Source organism: Colias philodice, chromosome 3 (assembly GCF_061535455.1).
Source record: "Colias philodice isolate Cphi_HAF_F1 chromosome 3, ilColPhil1 Martin Lab GWU primary, whole genome shotgun sequence".
NCBI classification, from domain to species: Eukaryota; Metazoa; Arthropoda; class Insecta; order Lepidoptera; family Pieridae; genus Colias; species Colias philodice.
Window position 1 is genome coordinate 6,964,338 of NC_143088.1, and position 10,984 is coordinate 6,975,321.

General features: G+C 35.5%; 1 pseudogene across 1 annotated transcript; it reads right to left on the reverse strand.

Moving 5' to 3' along the window:
* Positions 1 to 2,672: 2,672 nt before the first annotated feature.
* On the reverse strand, positions 2,673 to 9,255 carry LOC149489733 (TAR DNA-binding protein 43 pseudogene; annotated as a pseudogene). Its single transcript, XR_016318318.1, has 2 exons — positions 6,859 to 9,255; positions 2,673 to 3,354 (listed from the first exon to the last, which is right to left on the reverse strand). The product of XR_016318318.1 is annotated as a TAR DNA-binding protein 43 pseudogene (transcript).
* Between the last annotated feature and the right edge of the window lie 1,729 nt (positions 9,256 to 10,984).

Sequence of the window (10,984 nt, forward strand, 5' to 3'; positions counted from 1 at the left end):
TGTACTATTCACGTCTTCTATGTCATCTTAATCATTAGTATCAGTTTTCTGAGCTACTGAATCGATAATTTCGTCATCAGATACTTAACGCAAACACGTGTTTCGTGAGTCATAAATTAATTATCGTATACTCCTAAAATGTTTTCTAAGAAACAATAGTGTACTTGCACTGTCGGCAAATTCTTAAAGTCGGTATTTTATTTTTGTTCGAACAATAGAGGTAATAAATTCCAAATCATCAAGTTATAAAGGTTGTAAAATAAAACGTTGCTATGTTCGAGATACAGAGGTCAAATTTGATTTTTCGAGTTATAGAGTGAAAATATGTACCAAAATGGCTTGGAGGGACTCGGTGATTATTTCGACTAACAGAGGGACAAAATTTCAAGTAATAGAGGTTTTCGGGTTTGAAGGGAAGGGAACAAGACATTTTTTCGAGATTTGGAGGTTTTTGACTTATCGAGGTTCGACTTAACGAGGTGCTACTGTATAATAAATCTGTAGAAGGGTCAATTCTGTACATTGAAAATATTGAAAAAATAAATAGCAGGGGGTGTTACTGGATCGATACCAAACCCAAATATGTGATTAAAAAAATTTTTGTCTGTCTGTCTGTCTGTATGTTCAGGCATCACGTAAAAACTAACGGTTCGATTTCGATGAAACTTGGTATAATTATACCTTATTATCCTGGGCGTAAAATAGGATACTTTTTATCCTGGAAAAATACGTAAAAAAAAATTAATCTTAATTTTTCAGTTTTATCCATAGACGTTGTTCTGTAGAACCGCGAACACACGTTGCGTATTATTATAGGCCTAGCCGTATTTGGGTCCAATAGATATTTATAAGATGTCATTGTCAGAGTTACTCAAAATGGAGAAATAAACCATCCACGCGAAGACCGACATCCGCGCGGACGGAGTCGCGGGCGGAAGCTAGCCCTAATTTTTCTTATAAAAAATATTCAACGTACAATTTCAAATTTCCAACGATTTGATTATATGTATGACATTTCTTTCCTTAGAAAATGAATTAGTAGGTACGTATTTTCACGCTTCGAAGTTGTTTATCGTTCTGCCATAGTCCGGTAATTTGCACACGGTCCCTTCGTGACCCAAATAATAATTTTTAATCCAAGCCTTTAATTCTATTTTTGATAAAATTCCTACATAATCCCTATATTAAGTGTCTGGGCATTGACTAGCGACATCCTAGGTACGATTATATCAACTATGTATTATAAATTATAATAGGTACATAAATATACTTCACGATTGGGTCGAACCCACTTCTCCGCTATCTGGCAGGTATTTTTTTAAGGTTATCTTTAACTCCTAATAGCGAGAATGTTACGACCCAGCATGGTATTATGATGTATGTCTACAGTATACCTAGGTATCTTACCGTATCGTAAGCGAAGACGTTACGCCTTTGGTACACCTACGCAATTTAGCAACTGCAGCTGCTGCAATCGCATGCGGCAGCGAGTCCTTGCGAAATAATTGCGACAGCGAAACATCTGCGGAACGTTAGTACACTGCGTTCTTACGCAAGAAAATGTCATTGTAGCTTTCGTGGGCTGAGGGGCAGTCGTTGTTTCAGAATGTCATCTGAGTCGTCCCAGTCGTCGCTTTCAGAATTGTTGTTGCTGGCGTCGGTATTAAAGAGAAAGCGTAGAATCTGGGTGCATGAAATAAATCAGAAACGAAGAACTCGGAGAAAATAAGCTATGCTTAGAACTTCAATCACATGAAGATCGTTTCTATACATATTTCAGAATGAAGCCGGAAACTTGAATATTTACACAATCTTCTTGAACCTCATATTAAAAAGAAAAATACAAACTACAGGATGGCTATTTCAACAAAAGAAAGACTGGCACTTTGTTTAATAATCATTGATGTTTGTAGAAATGGTAGTTATGGTGACTATGCATTTTGTTTGACTTTGCACCATCTCACGAATTATGAATGGGTAAAAAATAGGTATTTAAGAATTCGAAATCCGAAATCCTCGAGCTCGTAAGAGATAAGGCTACGATAATGCCGGTGATACACGTGCGAGTGAAGGCGGGTTGCGAGCAAAATTTCAAATATGTTGGATCGTCAACGAACTTACTCGACGGCTTTTAAGTACGTGTACTTGGGGTGACACACAAGCGAAAAAGGTCGTCGAGCCACAAGTTCGCGTATTTGCTCGTACGTCTATCAGCCCTTTAAGGCCGCGTTTCCACCTGCAAGTAGGGCGAGACCAGAACACTGCGTTGCGGCGTCGCGTCGTAAAAATCTATCGTAATCTATCGTAAATATATATAATCTATGTAAATCCATGTCTCACTAGAAACTGAAACATTGGTTAGCGTCTTTTCGTTCGATGTCGTATCCGATGAAATTTTTGCGTTGCGACATCGCATCGCATTGCTGTGCGATGTTATTTTTGCGACGCGACGCCGCAACGTAGTGTTGTGGCCTCGCCCGTAGACTTGCAAGCTGCTGTCAGACAGACTGTCGGACATTTCTTGCGGAAGTTTTCTTGCAGATGGAAAGGCGGCCTTACGGTGTTTACACTTTTGCGGTACAATATACGTGCACTATGTTTTAGTTACTTTTACATACATTAAATTAGGTAGCATATCATCAATATAATATGTATTGGACATTTACCCGCTCGCTTTTCAAGAAATTTGTCCCTTATTTTGTTGATGCTCTCACTCTGACCCGTTTTTGCGCCAAGACGCAGTCTAGTAAGTAGTAGGTATAAGTTATACCGTATAACGTCTTTGATCGTAAGTCGGTACGCATAACGGATATAATTGTACACGGCATATTATGGGAAACGCTGTTCAAAAACATACTGGAAAATGAAGATCAGTATCAAAGCAAAGTAAGACTACAGGTTTCTTTGCTCATAAAATCCAAATTATAAAATTTATTTTGATGTTTATGCGTTTTTAGTGGTATCCTAGGTTTCTACTTGCTTCAGGAATAAATACACCCAGTTTTAAATAAAATAAAACATAAATTGAGAGGGCTAAAGTTACATGGATAGAGAGGTAGGTATCGCTATCGCTATATAGTATAGAAAAAAAGTTTTTGTAACATCAATTTTGCAACAAAAGACCCATCCCACTTTTTTGAAGCGCGTCGTATGCGGTAACCATTACTTGAGCGAATCTAAAATTGTCATAATGAATTTCACTTCAACCAACTAGATTCTTCTAAAGTGATCATGATGATAATAAAATTGCTGGTTAGATAGAACATGTTTATAGTAATAATATAATTTTCAGATTTTTATTTCGCTTCAGCAGCCAATGTTCTTCCTCCAAGCTGCGTGGGACGTACATCGTATCTAAAATTAAATATTAATCAGATTATCTTTTTTTATATAATTATTAAATATTACAATATCAGTTATATCTTAAGATTAATGTTAGTAACCTTTTCCCAGTTCCATCGAAAAAGCATACATATTCTATATCATAAATAATAAATTGTCTGTTACAAAGACAAATAATACTAGGAAACAGCAAGCAGGAGCTGAGCGAATGTGCCGAGGCAGCAACCGACAAGTGCCAGAAGAATCTTAAGGGCTTTTCCCATTCAAACAGAAATAAACTACATAGAGTATACAACAACCTGGTTGCATGTTAATTGTGTATTGTCAAATTACAGCTGAAAAAAATATATATTATTAATTCTTTTTTTTTCAGTGATTAAAAACTTTTGACTAATATTAATTGCAGTCAAAAGCCGCTTTGATCAGCAATGAGTATTGACTGTAACATAATATCTATTAACTATTTTTGGTCAAACAAGCCTATCTAGACCGGGAGATACTGACACAAAATTTCGAGTCATTTGTAACAGGATGGCGGTTCTACAGGGTTCTTAGTACGCAATGACAAAAAGAAAAACGATGGTGTGAACGCTGGTACCGGCGGCTTAGTCGCGTGGGCGTTAGTCGAACTCGTCGGAAAATAGCGAAAGTCAAACGATTTGTAACAGTATGGCACTTATTTTTCCTGTAAGTTTGAGGATCAACGAATATAAATGCAAAATTTCAAAGATCTAGGTGTTGGAAATCTTCACTTATATAAATTAATAATAAATTTATTTTTCAAGTATGACAGCACTTTTTCCCCCTACTAGAAGTATGGCAAATATAATAATGGTCACATTTTATCAAATACTCTCTAAAAATCCAAATGCAATACTGGTACAAAAAGTTTGGCGAAATAAAATTTTTTTGCAGATTTTCGGCGGTATGGCGACCATTTGGAATCGTCCGAAAAGTATGGCATGGCGATTTTCGTAAATGGCTGCACGACGATGGTTACCTGTGCAAAAGTTAGCCTGATACAAATGGTTGAATAATTGTTTTATTTAAATCAACACATTCGCGTCGGTATGGCGGGCTGTAAGTCACACCGGAAAAGTATGGCATGACACTACCGCCTACTTCTTTTTTATGGGCTATCGGTAAATTCTAAAATTTTTGTGTTACATATCGTTTGACTTTCGCTATTTTTCCGACGAGTTCGACTAACGCCCACGCGACTAAGCCGCCGGTACCAGCGTTCACACCATCGTTTTTCTTTTTGTCATTGCGTACTAAGAACCCTGTAGAATCGAAACTCTTAAAAAAGATTGTACTAAACTCATATCCTCGTGTTATTCTACCTATTTATCTAATTTGGAATCTTCTATAAAATCAAATCCAAAATTATTGTGGTCGTATGTGAAAAATAAAAGATCAAACTCTGGAACATATCCTACTCCTATGAAGTTAGGTAATAGCTCGGCAACGGATGGAACACAAATTTGCAATATGTTCGCCGACTATTTTTCTTCGGTATATGAGACTAGCTCACAACATAATGGTGATATGAGCTCAATGACCCACAACGCTACTTCTTATCTACACTCATTAACTATCAATCAAGATTTGGTATTCAAAGCATTAAAGAGACTAGACCATAAAAAAGGAGCCGGTTCAGATGCAATACCACATGTATTTGCCAAAAAATGTGCTAAGGAATTATGTTATCCATTAACCGTTATATATAATTTATCACTCAAACAAAGTATTTTTCCATCAGCTTGGAAGGAGTCGATCATAGTTCCAATTCCTAAAACAGGCGACGCGAATTTGATCAACAATTACCGACCTATATCAATCCTATCTGTTTTCGGTAAGGTATTTGAAAGTCTCATCTGCCCAATTATCACTTCTCATATCAAACAATCAGTCAGTAAGTTTCAGCATGGTTTCACAAAAAATAGATCCACCAGCACAAATCTTCTACTTTATCTCGAATGTCTTGTAGAGGCTGTTGAAGCGCATACTTGTGTTGACGTCATATACACAGACTTCTGCAAGGCATTCGATAAAGTTGATCACAATATATTGATCCAAAAGTTACACAACATTGGTATTGGCGGTAGTCTGTTGGGATGGTTTTCGAGTTATCTTTTGGGTCGCTATTCTAGAGTAGTGGTAAACGGTTTTGCCTCTGAGCCCTTTTCAACTAAATCCGGAGTTCCACAAGGGTCGCACTTAGGTCCCATTTTATTTAATATATTCATAAATGACCTCCCACTTAACTTAAAGCACTCAAAAATATTTTTATTTGCAGATGACCTTAAAATTCTGAGAACAATTAAATCAACCACTGATAGTACTCTTCTCCAAAATGACATAAATTCTTTGGCAGAATGGTGTAAAATCAATAAAATGAAACTTAACTCAGAAAAATGTTACCATATACGATTTAGCAGACATAGAAGTAGAGGTATTATTGCACCTAGTTATCAGATTAATAATCATATCTTAGCAACAGTAGACAAAATAAAAGACTTAGGTGTTTATTTCGATGCAAAACTTAGTTTTCACGCTCACTTCAACCATATAATTAATAGCGGTTTCAAATTATTAGGTTTTTTACTGAGAACTTGTAAAAATTTTAGGAACCCTCTCACAAAAATTACCCTCTTTAATGCCCTTGTTAGAAGCAAATTAGAATATTGCAGCGTAATATGGAATCCAAAATACAATATTCATATTAACAATATTGAACGCATTCAAAAAAGATAATTTTGTGGCATCTTGCGTATAGTTGCAACGTAGCCAAAAAAATTCGCAGTTACTCAGAACGTCTTGATTATTTTAAAATTCGAACACTTTATCAGAGGAGGAAGGTTTTGGATCAGGTCTTTTTACATAAATTGGTGAATGGTTCAATCGATTGTGTGTCATTGGTATCTCAGCTTAATTTTAAAGTTCCAGTCAGATTGCCTAGACATTCTAATAATATGCCGTTCCATACAAAATTCCACAAAAGTAATCTAGGCCATTATTCAGGCATTTCTCGCCTTACCAAAGAATATAATAATATAGTTTCTGGCAATAACAAGACTATTGACATTTTCTCAAACACTGTACATAAATTTAAAAAGGAATTGCTCTCGATTGAACCTTTACCAAAACCCAGTTGATCAAATGTAGTTTTATTTTAACATTAATTAATTGATTATTTTGCCGTCAAAATTGGATTTATGTATTATGTATATGTATACTTTTTACCTAATCTGCAGCTAGCTGCAGACTGTGTGTCTTTGATTTAATGTTATATTAATTGTTAGTGGTGGTTGCCTATAATTGTGACAGCACTATGTCTACGATTGTTATTACTTAAATGCTTTTATCTATGTATCAGTGTATGTCATGTTGGTGATCCTTAATGAAATAAATAAATAAATAAATCGCCATCCTGTTACAAATGACTCGAAATTTTGTGTCAGTATCTCCCGGTCTAATCTGTTAAATAGTGAAAAAAAATAATTAAATATTTACCTTGCACATTTTCATAATAATATGTCAGCTGTAAGATTATTTTAACAAGGGATTTCCACTATGTATAATCCGAATCCTGAAAATAAATTATTTTAAATAATATTCAAATCAAAAAATTGAGTCACACTAACTTTGTTTACATAATTGCTTCATAAATATACACACATTGTACTTTTGCATGCATCATCATTTTTCTATGTTTAAGGGTTTTTACTTTTTATGTTTAAATACCCATATAATTTAAATCTTGAATTCACTGTTACAGGTCAAGTTTGTTTAATTATAGAAAGTTTATCACTCACAAGAATTGATCCTCAAAAGAAACATGTGACTAAATTATTATGTTCATTATAAAGATTGACTATCAATTCATACTAGTATAAACATTCAGTATCATACCAAAACAACACACTCACCACATCAAATTAGCTGCTTAGATTTTGTACCATTTTGATCTTCATGATGATTGCACACATCCAAACACCAAGGCATCTTCTCCATGTTCTACCGTTCTCTTCTAGACTACACTCACACTCAAGTATTCCTTCATAAATAGTCCAGAATAAATAAGCCTTTCCAAAAGAATTTTATAAATAGTCAAACATACTTCTCTGATGCAAAAATATGTCAGTCAAATAAGTAAAACATCCATCTCATAGTACACATCCTTTATTTTTCTCTCTCATCACACAACTTCACAATGTACGCACAATTTTGGGTCAAACTTACCACTACACACTACAAAATTACTTACTTACTTTAAAATATTTTTTTTACCACAAAGTGATAATAATTATATCACTAGAAGTATAAATTCATAGCTAACAAAAAATAATTTTAACTTATAAATAATGCCTTTGCTTCAGCTAAAGTAGTCATGAGATTTTACTAGTGATGTCTCACCTCACGTCTGGGGCTTATTGTTCCAGCCGCTGTTAGATCCAGAGGGACCTGAGCCATTACCTCCCCAACCTTGACCATTTGACCAATTGCCTTGGTTCCAGTTACCATTTTTGTTGCTATTCCAATTAGGATTGTTACCTTGGTTCCATGCTGGTGGGGGTCCATTTTGATTCCAGTTTGCATTGTTATTCCAATTTTTGCCTGTATTACCACTTTGGGGTGGACCATTTTGTCCCCAATTATTAGGTCCTGAATTGTTAGGACCTCCTAAAAATCCTCCCCACCCTGCCTGATTCAGTGCAGCAGCAACAAGACTTATAGGTAGATTAAAATTAGCTGGTGGTCCACCACCATTTGGGTTGATTCCCAAGTTCTGCATGTTTAAAGAATCAATAGTGCTACCTCCACCAGTGTTGCTTGATCCACTGCTGGGTCCTGAGCGACTTCCTTCCCAATTGCTAGAGCCATAAGAGTCATCCTTCCAATTTGGATTATTTTTGCTTTTAATTTTTGGTGCAGCGCTTGAGACTGAAACTGAGGCACCTTTAATAACGTGATCCTCTCCACACAAACTTTGTGCTACTTCAGGATCCAAGAATGTTACAAAGCCAAATGCTCTAAATGGACGCGGAACAAATACATCAGTAACTTCTCCAAATTTTGAAAAATATTCTCTAAGATCATCAGCTGTCATATCTTCAGTACATCTGCCAACAAATACTTTACAAGGCATTTGTGGAACCACTCCTTCTTTTGAATTAGGTATACGTACATCAACCCATCTACCATCAATATTGTGTCTCTGAGCCAATGCTCTCATTTGTGAGGCGTAAGTTGCAAATCTAATAAAACCAAAACCTTTGAACGCTCCGTTTTTATCTTTCTTCAATTGAACCATTACAACTTCTCCAAACTGTTCAAAATATTGTTTAATAGATTCTTCAGTAGATTTCCAAGGTAATCCGAGACATATTAAGTCAGAACATATGAGTTTTTTTTCTAAACGCTTAGTTTTAGCCGCAGAATTTTCGGGGGACACGTCTTCCATCTTTCGTTTATTTTCTTTGGGAAATACACAAATATAAAGATGCTTTCCCCATCCTGCTTCTGTAGGTGGATGAAGCTTTCCTTCGCTGAGCCGAATTCCCCGAATGCATTTGCTTTCATGATGGCGATATTTCAGTCCGCAAGCGCCTGGAAATTGAGCGACTAATGTTGATAATAACAAAGTCCCGTTTAACTCGCACGGTATTTCAACGGCGTTGGAGTCATCCTCGTCTTCACTGACTTTAATGTATTCAAACAAATCCTCATTATAATTACTATTCTTGCTACTCATGGTTACAATAGAGTAAATGTTAAATTGATAATGTATTAATGTTTAAATTGACTGTAAAGCCTTCTTTATTACGCTGATTAGATATGAGCAAACAGGAGACAGGAGTTTCAAGTTTCAACAAAATGGCAATTGCCATGAGCCATCCTCAATTCTCAAATCACAATTGCGTATCTAGCTGTCAGTTGTCACCGCCAGTTTATCAAATGCACAGATTACAAAATATACAAGTTACAAGAGAAGCCGCCACGAAAGAAGTCCCGCGGCGATGTGAGACTACTAACCACAGAGCAAGTCTACTAACTAGACTGTGCAGTGTGCACCGTGGCGCAAAAAACGGTCTGAGAGCGTTTTTATTTCCAACTTGTCTCTTTCTAATTAGGTGACCATGGCTTACCAAAATAAGGACAACTTACTTGAAAAGCGAGCGAGTAAATGTCTTGTACACATTATATTGGTGATACGCTATTTAATTTAATGTATGCAAACATAAACTAAAACATAGTGTATACAGTATATGTTACCGTAAACTCAAACTCAAACATTTATTCATTCAATTAGACTTCTTATAGAAGCACTTTTGAAACGTCATTACATATTTTAAAATTTACCACCGATTCGGAAAGCAGTATCTACGGAGAAGAACCGGCAAGAAACTCCATAGTTGCTCTTTTAAATCATGTCAGTTTTACAATTTTACAAAATACATATGTAACATCATATATTATAATAACATGCCAAAGAACTGTCCTGTGGTTTTTCGCGATAACCCTCCATGGGTTTTTATCGTCCATATATTCCTGAATACTGTAGTACGCTCTCTGAACTAGTACATTTTTTATATGTAAAATTGTTAACACCGTATAATTTTCATACATAGCTGAATAATACAGTTTTTATCGTAATGTAGCCTTATAATCTCTTACGTGCTAGCCGCTAGAGTTTCGCTTTTAAGTTTTAAATTAAAAAAAATACCGATACCTACATAATTCGTGAGATAGTGATAAGTGCAAAGTCAATCAAAATTCATGATCACCCTAACTACAATTTCTACAAGTTTATAATATTATTTCATATTATATAACTATCGTTATCTGTGAACTGTGATTTACCGTTGAGAGATCTCTCGTTCGGACCGTTTTTGGTAAGCTTAAAAGAAAGAATATCTCGCATGGTCAATCTTATTCTAAGACAATTATTATATAATATTTTTGCGCAACTAGGTACCAGTTGCGTCTTTCCAAACTATACAAGGCCAGTACGCAACGGTGTGAAACTAATCACGTATAGTTTGGAAATAACTTTTTCACAAAGTTCTTCCAATCTATACAACAGCAGTACGCAAGTACTCGCGTATACTTTGTAGTGAAGTAAAAGTAAGAATAGCGCTCCAAAATATACAGCGCCAGTACGCATGCGGACTAATCGTGTATGTTTCGGAGTAAGCGCGGCGTCTTTCCATTGTTCGCGCTTATATTATTGTATTGCTGTTTTGAAATCTATTATTAAAATGCATGTGTATTGTGTATGTAATGTTGCGTACTGATCGTATATTTTTTGTATCGAGAATGCTTGTGTCTTCGTTCCCGACTATACTGCACGACTTACAATTGGCAATAGTGCTAAAATGTAAGAATCTAATAAGTCCAGAAGAAGACGGTTGCGAGGCGACGGCTATTTTTGTGTAGTTAAAAAAAACACGAACCTAACCTAACCCATAGGTAACCCTTATATCTGTTACCTATTTATTTTTCTAAGCTCACCTAATAATATGTATTTTTATTCCATATTTTACTGAATCAATCAAGAAGAATAAAAGTAGATAGATATATAGCTTTACAAGTCTTTGATTGCCTACGCCTATTTATTATTTCGCTCAAGCGTAAG